The sequence below is a fragment of the Amblyomma maculatum genome, chromosome 10 (assembly GCF_055883805.1).
Source record: "Amblyomma maculatum isolate TAMU_Amacu chromosome 10, ASM5588380v1, whole genome shotgun sequence".
NCBI lineage: Eukaryota > Metazoa > Arthropoda > Arachnida > Ixodida > Ixodidae > Amblyomma > Amblyomma maculatum.
Window position 1 is genome coordinate 124,116,937 of NC_139353.1, and position 12,706 is coordinate 124,129,642.

Consider the following 12,706-nt stretch of genomic DNA (forward strand, 5'->3'; position numbering starts at 1 on the left):
GCTGCGGCCCAGCTGAAACGATGTTTGGTGCAGTGGGTTTTACTGAAGTTGTGCCAGACGTGAAAATCAGTTTTCTAAAACAGCTAAAATTCGTGCTAGCCCAAGACAATTCTTTGATGACATATACGTCCTCAGATGAGTGCTCAACATAAATGTCATATAGTACATACTTGGATCTGTATAAAAAAAATTTGCCGACGATTACGTTGCTTCCTAATGCAAAATTCGAGCACAGCTTATCAGCTGTTTCACCTTTTCGATAGATTGAGTCAAAGATTTCGAGCAGGACATGTATGTACAATTACAGACAACTTTTTTATTTTTTCGCTCGTATTCCTTCAAGAAACACTTGACTAACAGTTCTTTATGTCATGAAGGAAGTTTTGTGGTCGGAGAAACCAAAAGAGCAATCAAGTTATCGGGAGGTTGCGGGAGGCAGCGCGTGGGCCTATAGGAAAGCTGCGCGGCGAAGAGATAGCAGCGACTGACTGATGCGCTGACACTGCTACCGAGTCAAGACTTGGCTCTGCGTTTCGGCTTGGAATGCACGCATCGTGATCCGCTGATAAAGAGCTGATGCTTCGGCGACCGTAGACCATTGTCGCTGCCACGCAGGAAGAGGGGTGGGGGGGTACACTCAGTGGCGAACGGCTGTGGCAGGAGCGTGCGTAACAATCTGAGAACACTTGCGGCCGCTGCCATGGAGGAAGAGGGGGACTGAGCTGGGGTGCTGAGAGGGGGTGGAGCTGGTTACGAGGCCGATGGCGATGACGCGAAACGTAGGGACGGGCGTCGAAGAGCTGCGCTCTAAAATTAAATGTGTTCATTACGCTAGGGGTTCTGCCTTCTGTTTGTTTCTTTGGACTTTCACATGTGGCGTGCTAAGCATGTTGCAGTTGATCTATTCATGCATCAGTGCCGTATTTAAAAAAAAAAAAACGCATCAGTTTGTATTCTATCCTGTGCGGCTGCTTACAAAGATGCCTGGAAATTTCCATGGCATTTACGTATAGAAAATATTCTTGATGAGACAGAATGCAGTTTGCAGTGCTGATATTGGGAATTCAAAGTTTGCACTCAGGTGGTCGAAATTACTCTGGAATCACCCTCCACAACGGCACCCCCTTCTCTCTCTCCGCTTTCATTCCCACCTTCCTCCCTTCCCTTGTGGTGTGGTTCAGGTGTTCACAGAAAAAGTGTTGACGGATACTGCGCGGATATATGTATATATATATATATATATATATATTAGGTGGACGGATGAGGTTAAGAAGTTTGCAGAGGTTAATTGGAAAAATATGGGAGAGGCCTTCGCCCTGCAGTGGGTATGGTCAGGCTGATGATAATATATGTCTTCAGCTAAGGTGTGCAAGGAATTTATGTGTAGATCGATTTCATTCAGGCAAATAACTATTGCCAGCAGATGATTCTGTTTCAGTATTACTGCATTTATCATTGTAATAGGCATTAGAGAGCGAAAAAGGAAGTCCACCTAAAGATCGACCAATTATGCAACTAAATTTCAACTTGTATATTGCGCACAGTTACTATAAAACAAAAAGCATCTACTTTACATGTATTCTTATTTTTCATATGTATCCTTTTGTGCCGCAAAATCTGGCCACATCATTATGACGCGACACAATGCTTTGCTGTTTAAACGATGTGAGAAGCTTGCTTTTCCATACAGGCATACATTTATATTAAGTGCTTGTTTGGTTGGTGACACAAATTTGGTGCAAGCACCGGGTTTGTCGTGCCAGTGACAAAACTGCCACGTAAGTTCGCCGTGGTGGCTGAGTGGTTAAGGCGCTAGACTACAGAGATCCAGGCTTATCCCGGCTGCGGTAGCTATGTGTTGATGAAGGTAAAATATAAGGTGTCTGTTACTACCTCTCTAGTATAGTAATGCCCAGGAGAAAAGCCCACATAAGCAAACCTTTGAGATTCGTGACAGTTGTCAGCAGTGCCTTTGGGCTAGGTATTGCCTATTTTAGGTGTTGTATCAGCCTCTTTGTTGAGTGTGTATTACTGCGCTTTACCCTAAAGCACAGCCAACTGTTTTTAGTGGCAGTGATTGCTGGGAACAGGTAATCAGAACGCACTTGCATAGCATGACAGCATGTTTGGACTTTGCCGAAAATGTGACACTTTACGCCTCTTCATTCAGCAGCCTTGACAGCAAGGCTGAACCTCTAACTGCCACGTCCTACCCAAGAAAGGAGAGCGTAAGAACTTCATACAAAGCTTTTCTTACAGACTCAAGCTTGTGGAAAACTGCTGGGGACACTGCTGCAGCCTGAGACCACAGGTGCAGAAATATAAGCTCCCTTGATGGCAGTGGAGGAAAATTCAAGCTGGGTGAAATGATAGATACATTAGTATTGGTTCATGATGACAGTGCAGAAAAGATGAGACTAGTTATGCATGCCTCCTTCACACTTCTTGTCTTTTTCCGCTCTGCTTTCTAACATGAAAATTTTAAGCTCTCCGACAGTAGGATACTGCATTCTAATCAAAAAAAGTCTACACTCACTGGAAAGGTAGTCTTCTGAAGCTTGAAAAGACTGTGAAATGAAGTAAAAGTGTTGTCACGACAAGCCAATTTCACCAAAAAACTTGCATAAGCACAAATACTTTCGGCACAAATCTCAATGGCTAAGCTGCACTGCCGCTCACTTGAAAATGGTGGCAATATGTCCGTTTCGGTAAGGGACTTTGAAGTAATGATGGGAATATTCAAACATCCATTTCCGCTCCCATTAATGCGTCTTATGCTGCCGGAGAAGTACCAATGTTTCCAGAAGAGGGCAGTTAATATTAAGCGAGGGCAATAATTGACTGGAGTTGACCTCAGTGTCCCTTTGAAGGATTTAAGGAAGTTCCTTGTCCTTATCACAAGGGCTAATAGCTAGATGTGTTGACTGATATGTGTTACATGACCACGATGTATAATATGATGCTGCAGAATTAAGATCATTGCTATGGTACCATTGATTGCATTAAAGAGTGACCCCATACCTGTGCCAATAGACCGATCCCACCGGCCGGTTTCACGAAGCCTCCGCTGCCGTGGTGCTTGCTGTGTGGACTGTCCGTGCACTGCGCACCGCATTTTCTAAAGATTTTTAGCCTGTGTGTATGCTGAGTGCATTGGGAAAATTCACCTCTATGTTCCTGGTTTGCTATAACAACAGCACAAGGGACAAATGACTGCAAATAACTGGTTTTATGTATTAAGGATGCAGCTTGTTTGGTGGAAAAGCCAATAGTAGTACTATTGGCACCGCGTGTCTGAAATAATCGGCAGCTGCGTAAGAAAAATCTTATAGTAATTTATGGTTATGGTGATGGATGATTGATTAATGTTTTATAGGTGAGTTAGTGAAATTATTGTAATTGACTCTTTGGTAAATTAAAGAAATCAGAAAATTGCAAAAAGGGGGGATCAAAGGTTCCAAAAGGCTAAGAATGAAAATCCAATATTGATGCTAATTAAGAAAATATGTAGCTTCTAATTGATAAAATAATTGAGATAAAAAATGAAAACTTGGAAAAGTAGTGTTCAAAGGTGTCAAACAGGTCAGAATTAAGAAAATTTAGAGTGCATATTGATCAGTCATGTTAAGCATTTGGCAAAATGAATTAAAAAGGGAGTAAAGTGTGTCTGGAAATGCTTGGAAAAAGAGACGATGGACCAAAAGTGTTGGTTAAAAAAATTGAACCGAAGCGGTGGCCTTGTGAAAGAGCATATCCGCATCGCATTCGGGAGGTACCAGGTTCGATCTCCGGTGCTGCCGGTATACCCACTGGTTTTCAATGTTTGCAAGCTTTCCTCCGGTCTGGGGCTCGGTTCTTTGGGGTGAAATGCTTGGGAAAAGGGGCCATGGACTAAAAATGTTGAGAAAATAAAAGGGCCACATAATGGGCTTTTGCCGAGCGAGGCAGATCCTTATTAGAGAGACCGTGATCCGCGATCTGCTACCGTGATCCGCCACCGCGCATTCCACTGCGCATGCTCAGATCCCCCTTGGCGCCGATAGATGGTGCCACATACTGGATGTTGGCGGCCGCCCACGCGCGGTAGAGTCACAGTGGCGGATCACGCGGTAAGCTAAATCTCTCTATTGTTCCGATGGCGGAACGGATCCCGGTCCCATTAGCGCAACTATTTGGGACCTAGCAATGACCTTTCCCAGCACCAGGCTGGGGGAAAGTTTGCTCCCACTGAAAAACCGGTAGGTACTCGGTGGCACCAGGATCGAACCCAGTACCTCCCGAATGCGAGGCGGATGTTCTACCACAAGGCCACCACTTTTTTTTTCTTTATTGCCTAATCTATTATCAGATTTTACACATAAAGAACATTACTCCACACACACACACACACACACACACACACACACACACACACACACACACACACACACACACACACACACACACACACACACACACACACACACACACACACACACACACACACACACACACACACACACACACACACACACACACACACACACACACACACACACACACACACACACACACACACGCGCGCACGCACGCACGCATGCACACACACACACACAGAGACAGACAGAATATTACGCGACAAATACACAACATGGGCTAAAACCACGGGATTTGGGCTGCGTGAGTCATTTGCAGCAACACCATAGCAACACTTCCATTCTCGGAAGCCACTCAGGCACTTCGTCTTTGTCTTGAGAACTTCAATAACACTCGTAACGGCTTCGCGAAAATATACTGCCGTATTTTCCTCGCCTGCCTGAAAGCCATTCTGGATCGTCAGATACTGTGCAGGCCCAATAACATGATCATGTCCAGCGGTAGCCCATCATCATCTTCAATTGGTAAAAGTCGAATTCCGAATGCATCCACGGGTAGGTCTTCTTTAATTGTTCGCTGTAGAATGTCCCAGAAGAAAAAGGCTTCCCAACGGTCTAAGAAAACATGTTCGATAGTTTCCGGTTTGCGGCATATGAAACAGTGATTTCCTCAAGGTACAAAAAACCTCAGCAGGCCGCCAGATCATGAAAAGTCTCGGCATCCGTTACCACGCACAACAAGGCCAGAAAGTCGCCATTCCGGACGCGATCAGACAAACGACCCTATTCCATAGAACGTCCACCCGGAACACAACCAGGGAAGAAGAGTGGCCAGGACCAGAGCTCACATACACAGACGACATGAGGAAGGTTCGTTGACGCCGCGGAACGCTCGCGATTCGCGGCTGCGGTCGTCAATTCGTGAGGCAAAACGCGCATAGCGGCAAGTGTAGCGTGCGAACGCGCAGAAGAGGCGAAGGAAATGGCAGTGGCACTCTCCCTCACGGATCTGACGTGCACCACGGTTCTCTCCGACTCGCGTCAAACGGTCAGAAACTTCGCCAAAAGGATGGATCTCACAGAGAGCGGCCCGAGTCCTGAGCAATCGAACAATCCAGCGATAGGTAGAATTTTAAACCAGAATTAAGTGGTTCCCGGTGCACATGGGAGAAGTATCGAAGACTCATCGCAACCGAAACGAGACGGCATACGCCAAGGCGCGCGAGCTCGCAAACCGCGCCGACGACCGTCTTTTATGGTCCAGCAGTCCTCCACTATATGGCGTCTCTCAAAGCCTGAGTCGTTTTGGGACGTAAAAACCGCAAACCAAACCAAACGAAACCAAAAACTACTTGACCAGCTACAACGAAATTACCAAGCCTCTGCCTGGCCCGCCGAACCTTCTCTCCTGCCCAGCGACAAGCTGGACAGGGCGCACGCGGTGGCCCTTAGACAACTGCAGATGCTCACGCACCCCAGCCCGGAACAATACCACAGGCTCTACCTCGGAACATACCTGAAAAATATATTCAAGGTCTGCCACGCTGATATATAGCCAGTTTAAGTCACATTCTCTGGGACTGTAACAAAAACCCGCACGGTGCTAACTCCGGAACCCTCCCGCCACGGTTGGCCGCTTCCTTGCGCAGCCCCAGCCCCGGTGACCAACTCTGGGCCGTCCAGCAGGCCCCTGAGGTGACGACGAGGCAACAACTCGACGTCCCCAAGAGGGAGACCTAAGGCCCCGTCGGCGAAAGCTCTGCAGGACTACATAAATGTATTACCAACCTAATGAAATCTAGGGAAATGGAAAGTTTAGCAATTTACCACTTTTTCTTGATCTAATTAAATGTAGGTGTCGACCGAAAAGTGACAGTAACTGCACCTTCACGACCGCCGGTGGTTGCGTTTTGATGGAGGTGAAACAAAGAGGCGTCCGTGTGCTGCGCGATGTCAGCGCGTAGGTTAAATAGATCCCCAGGTGGTCGAAATTAGCAGGATAGTTAAGCGGGCGAGTTGGTGATACATTATCAAAAAAAAAAAAAACAGCGCAAACAAACGGGGACGAAAGGAACAAACCACAGGATGGATGGATGGACTAAACTTTAATGTCCAACAGATAAGGTGATCTACCCAGCCCCCGACACGCAGGTCAAGGGGCGGGTGCCGCCGCCTCAGAGGCAGGCCGGGAGGTCTTGGGTCCCAGCAGCCTCTTCAGCCAGTTGGACGAGTAGGAGCTGGAGCTCAGGGTCCGAGCTGCGCAGCAGGGTCTTCCAGGTGTCTCTACAACCTATATTGTTCGTCCTCCCGGGAGAATATGGGCATTCCCATATTATGTGGTCGAGGGTCCCTCTCGCCCCACAAAGATTGCACTTGTCACTCCTAGCCTCAGGGAACATGTGGTTTGCCATAACCGGGTGCGGATATGTATAAGTTTGCAGTCGCCTCCACGCCACTGCTTCATTATTGATATAAACAGCGCGAACACGAAAACAAGGGACAAGAAACAAGAAAGCCACAGAACATGCGCTTTCTTGTTTCTTGTCCCTTGTTTTCGTGTTCGCGCTGTTTATATCAATAATGAATAAGTACCAACTCGCCCAACAAAGTATCTTGGTACGCCACTGCTTGTCTGCTGTTTAATTTCGGGTCTGGTGGGGGTACCAGTCTACGATCCAATCTGTAGTGCCGCGTGATCTCCCCATATTTTAGCAAGCGCTCTCCGCTTCCTCGGTCATTAAGTGGCCCTGTAGCGGCTCGGCGGTAGAGATATCGAGTCAGCTTGTGGGCCGCCTCGTTGCCGGGGAGGGTTTCGTGTGCAGGAGTCCAAATTATTTGAATTTTCCTATCCGACTTTTTCTGGCCTAGGATTCTGGCTGCTTAGGGCGAGATGCTGCCCTGGCTAAAATTTTGTGTGGCAGTTTTGCTGTCATGACAAACTTCGCTTCCGTTCCGACGCAAGCTAACGCGATCGCAGTTTCCTAGGCTATTTCTATGCTCCTCCCGCGCAAAGTGGCAGCTGTCACGGGATTGCTCCGGCCGCTGACGACAGTTGCTACCGTGAAATTGCCACCACCTCCCGCCGCGTCTACATAGGCCACTTCATGTTCCGAAATTTCGCCGAATCTAATTTCTAATGCTTCGGCTCGTTTTTTCCTTCTGTCTTTGTTATATTCCGGGTGCATGTTTTTTGGCAGCGGGGGAATCACCAAATTTTGTCTGACTTCTTTAGCTACCTCCACCTTGACCGTGGGACCCCTATCATTTATTCCAACTTTCGTCAAAATGACTCTTCCTGTCTTCGTGGTGCTAAGTCTCTCAATTTGAGAGGTTCGCACCGCTTCCGCAAGTTCTGCCCATGTGTTGTGTACCCCTAGAGCCATCACTCTCTCTGTGAATGTGCATATGGGCAGTCCCAGCGCTCTTTTTACGCATTTTCTCATCAGTGACTCAATTTTTTCTTTTTCCACCGCTTTCAAATCTAGATACGGCGTTGAGTAGCTCACTCGGCTGAAGATGTAGGCCTGTATCAGTTTCATCAAAATTTTTTCCTTTAACCCTCGGCCTCTGTTGGCCACCCGCCTAATTAGGCTCAGGGTCTGCATCGCCTGATTCTCCAGCCTCCTGATGGTCTCGGCATTATGTCCGTGTGACTGGAGAATCAAGCCCAAGATTCTGATTTGCTCGACTATTGGTACCTCGTTACCCGCCACTTTAATTTTGATCTCCGACGGTGCCTTGCACCTTAAGTGCTTCGGATTGTATATAAACAAGGCTGTGGCTAAAGGTACGTCCGACGGACCCGATCAATGGTCTTAAAGGTACGTCCGACGGACCCGGTGCGTTTTACTTCGGGATACGACGGACGGATCCGGGAAATATTTTTCAGAGGTACGGCGGACGGACCCGATCGGTAGGGTTCTTCCGACGGACCCAACGGATTTTTCTCCGATATGGGCCTTGGGATCCGTCGGGAAAGCCGGACGGATCCGAGATCCCCAGATGTGGTTGTAGCAACAACACGGTAGCCATATGTAGCCAAATCGAAGTTGGTATGAGGTGTACGTGCGAGGTGCAGGAAGTATGTACTACTGCATGCGAGAAATGTGAAATTACAAAGAATAGTACAGTGGAAAGAATAGTGCCTAGAATGGGTGATATACTACTTGATGGCATGATGATAGGTTTACGTGAGTTGGACCGCGGCAGGGTCGCAAGCACGACCAGCGCAAGCGCATGTAATCGCGGTGTTGACAGCCAGCCCGCGGCCCGCACGTCCGCTCATTTGGTCCTCGTTATCATGTGGATTAACGTCTACGACGGTCGTTATGTAGTTATGTAGTTTTGATTCTTCAAAGTTTCCTCACTTCTGTCTGTGATGAGATGCGTCACGTAACGCATCGCTTTCTGCTCGCATTGAGGTTTGGTGCTGCAAGTTCTACGTAGTCGCTAAAAAAGCTGGATGCCGCCGGCGTGTCTCTAGCCCAAGCGTCGCGTCATTCGTGTTTGTTGGAGGTGTGGTTTGTGCTTACCGTGAGATGCTGTGATGTACGGATTGCGTCCTACTAGAGTGCTGTGTGAGACTACGAAGAGTGCTGTGATGAGTGCGCCGATGTCCGGACGGACATCAGTGTGTCCGTTTATGATAGGCGATGTTGCACGTGCATGTCAGTGTTTGTTAGGTGCAGTGGTAATTTATTTACACGCGCTGTGCAACAATCAGACGAAAATAAGTCATCGACAGTTTGTTAGCCTGCACTACAGAGCTCAAAACTCGGAAAATAGGAATGCACATGATGCAGTTTTCGCATTTTGGAGTGGACCCAAAAATAAGTGCCCAGCCCATACCGCCGGGATGCGCATTACTACAGGTGAAATGGTTCAGGTTTCTGTAAAATAGCTGCCTGGCACAGCACCTTCCTAAATGTTCAGGCTTTGTACTATTGTTGAAGGCCACTTTACCATTAATAAAAGAACGAATATGCTTTATGTGTTAATAGCTAGTGCTTTTTCAACATATGTTCATTTTTTTTTCGTTTTTTCTTAGTTTCCTTTGTTTTTCATGCTAGAAAAACACAAATAGTACACTTTTGAACTTGTCAGTCCAAAGCTGAACATGAATATCTGCCATGCATGTGACAGCTTTAATGCTAGAAAGGTTGACGTGTATAGCATGTACGTAGACGCTGCGACATCTCAGTGGCACGTTCGGCTACTTGCCCCAAGGTCGTGATGTTTAATGCCAGTGATGGATGTCGCACTTTGGTGCAGGCGAAATGCAAATGCTTCTGTTTTCTGCAAGATGTCAACGCAAAGTACAAAGCCCGGGCAGTCAAATTAGTCTGGAGCTCTCCACTACTGTATTTTTCATAGCTACATAGGTCACTTTATAATGTGAAACCCTACATGCCACAGGTAGGCTGCATTGTTTTTTAGATTTTGTAACCTCTCATCTATGTTTTGCAACATTTGGCTAATTTTAGTTCTCAAACAGTTGTTAAAGATGAAACCAAAGCAGTTCTTGGCATGGTTCCCTGCTTGGATTAATTTGCTAATTGCAGTTCTTTGAAACTTGCATCAATGCTGGACAGTTCAAATAGCAGGCAGTTGAATTACAGAAATGATGTGGATCGTGCATATCAGTTCGGACAAATGGAAAGTAATGGTCCCCTCCTTGCATGCATAGGTGCCCTTAGACAAATACATACTCGGGTGTGTGATTGTGACGCATATCAAGGGTCAACAGAAGGCCATGTGGAGCCAGTGTGATATTCTTCATGAAGGCTAAAGTAGAATTGTACAACAGCTGCTGTACCATGCAGAAAAAAATTGATCGTTTAGTGTATGATTAACTGACCATGAATAGCATCTTACTCAGAGTATGATGTGATATATATCTGGTTTAGCATCCCAAAATAACTACGGCTATGAGGAACACGATAGTTGAGGGCTCCGGTATAATTTCGACCACCTGGGGTTCATTTACATGCAGTGACACCGCACGGTGCATGACGGCCTATTGTTTCGCCTCTATTGAAATGCTCCTGCTCTGGCTGGAACCAAATCTGCATCTTTGGGTTCAGCAGCCAAGCACTAACTACTGAGCCAGCACAACGGGGCCAAGTATCAAAATGCATGCCATTACATTTCCTTCTAGCCTGTGGTTTTCTTCACAGAACTAATGTATACAAGGAAAAGTAAATAGCAAGAAAACACTAGTTTTATTGCACATTATATTCACATTTCAGCAAACACTCTGGAGGAAAAAAATTCTCATAATGTTTGCATGAAAACCATGAACATCTTACAAAAACAAAACAATGCACTTACTCCACTCCAATTATTAATGGGCAAGGTTGCATCTATGCTACTACACTGCACTTATCACAAAACCACAAGCCCCATCTGCTTTGGCCAATCACTTGATGAAACTAACGGAGACAGATGTCGCACACCACAGACTGGTCGTCTCGCAACATATCTCTGCATATGTTGCATTTCAATTTCATGCCTTTCCACTTAGCTTCAACTGTTGCCAGCATTACTAGTCACCCATCTTTTCTGAAATTCCTTTTTACGCTGTTGGGATCAGCATCCTTGTTAGCGATGGTCTCTGGAATTTTCGATGCTATCATTTTCACATCTTCCTCATCTGGAAGAATGAAGGAAAGACAAGCTTTGAGCAGAAAAAAAAATTAGGGAGACTCCTAATCTCCACCTGTAAAGGGTATGGTGTGCCAGCGTTAATGGTTCTTGTCTGCAGATCCCACTGTGGATTCCTGTTAATTTACATGCCCTTTGCTACAAACATAATTACTAATTCCTTAATTCATGTCTCTGTTATCTCAGATATACTCATTAGCATACGGTCGTAGGCTGCCCTGTTAGGTGATAGACAACCTGGCATAGACCTCTGTAAGCCTCAACCTTTCTTAATTGGAGCTGAAACGTCCCAGAACATATTTCAAATACAACTTTGTAAGCTTGACTTAACAGCTCCTGCCATGTCGTGTGGCCTCGTGACATTTGGCTCGTGGCACTTTTGGCTTGTGCACAGGGGTCATCTGTTAAATACTGGTTAACATGCATGAAAAATACATTTTCACAGAAACTGGTGGTAAATGGTCAAGTGGTGCACTGCAGATTCTGAAATGTATACCTATATGCATGCAAGGATTGCATCATCACATAACATGATCAAGAGTTCTATCAGTACCTGTAGTTACATAGCATTTCAATGCCCATTAAAGGACCACCTCAGACAATGGTTGTTGTTACCACAAGACCTGTTCTAACAGCGTACTGACACCATTCCACTGAGTGATGGACATGTATATGCATACCCTAGATAGCTCATGATTGTGGATCTCATTTATTTCTATGACTTCCAAGGAGTTCCTGTCGTCAGAAACCCTACACTTTATGAAATCGGGACAGTTGTCTTGAAAGGTGATGAAAAGAAATAACCAGGTTACCTTGACGCAATGCTAAATTACAGAGGGTGAATATGCTGCATGAAGATACCAAGAAGCTTGTACAAAGAAAAGTGAGAGTGAAATGGCAGGATTTTTGAAACATTAAAATAAACTACAAACTATTCTTGTCAAACCTGTCATTAAGGAATGGAAACCATGCAGTAATCAAAAACACAACATGGAGGCCATTTTAGGTCATCTTCACAAAACACATACCCACACCTCATACACAGCTTCATACTCATGAAATAGGACAAACCAATATGCAAGGAGTGTGGAGATGAACTAACAATGAACCATATCTTACACTTGCGCCAGAGTCGAGAAAATAAGAGGAAACATTTTGTACACTTTTGCAACAGATCCCTTTCCATCCCAGCATGATCCTAGGAGAGACGTACAAATTTCCTGCATTTTTGGTTTCCTAAAATGTTCCTGAACAAGCTACATCCTAAAGAACATTTTAGTCATTACACACAAAATAAATACATTAAACCTTGTTCTTGGTGCATGGCAGCATTAGTCGCTTATGCACCATAAAAAACGAAGTGTCTAAAGGTACGTCCGACGTATCGATTCGATTCTCGTAAAGATACGGCGGACGTCGATATACAGGCCCGGCTATACGCACGTCGAACGCGGCCACATTCCGCTTGCTACGCGTGAATGAATCTTATCCTCTATGATATCAGCTAGCCGCGACTCTCGATGAGGTGCTACGAAGAGTGCATCCGTTCTAACATAGATCACGGTCTTCACTTAGGGTTGTGTACGGCAAGCATCGCTGTCACGCACATAGCTGCAGGCGATGCTACGTACTGCACCCGCTCCACCAGCTGGCATCGAGATACGCACATTCACGAGCAGCTTTCGCTT